Below are 267 nucleotides of genomic sequence, written 5' to 3'. Positions count from 1 at the left end.
CTTGGTTTGTCTGACCGGTCGCTGTGTCCCAACCTCATGTATTCCAGTCACCTCGCTCGTCAGCGTGGCGAGCTCCTGAGCGGCCGGCTCCGCCGCACGGGCAGCTCATGGAGTTTTATCGCTGGCTCTGCTTTATGGCTCCTCCGGGCCATGGATATTCATCGTGTTATAGAAATATGACAGCACGGAAAAATATGAGCCGTGCGGCGCGGCTCAGGCGCTAAGTTTTCCGGGGGTGGATGTGGCTGCCACAGAACGGAAGGAAGC

General features: G+C 58.1%; 1 protein-coding gene across 1 annotated transcript in view; it reads right to left on the bottom strand.

The window, feature by feature from the left end:
• DLGAP2 (discs large homolog associated protein 2) overlaps nucleotides 1-267 on the bottom strand; it is a gene marked incomplete at its 5' end in the record, with an annotated part of 55,187 nt that overhangs the window by 37,731 nt on the left and 17,189 nt on the right.

Source organism: Myotis davidii, unplaced genomic scaffold (assembly GCF_000327345.1).
Source record: "Myotis davidii unplaced genomic scaffold, ASM32734v1 scaffold807, whole genome shotgun sequence".
Taxonomy (NCBI): domain Eukaryota; kingdom Metazoa; phylum Chordata; class Mammalia; order Chiroptera; family Vespertilionidae; genus Myotis; species Myotis davidii.
This window is presented reverse-complemented; position numbering and strand designations above follow the sequence as displayed.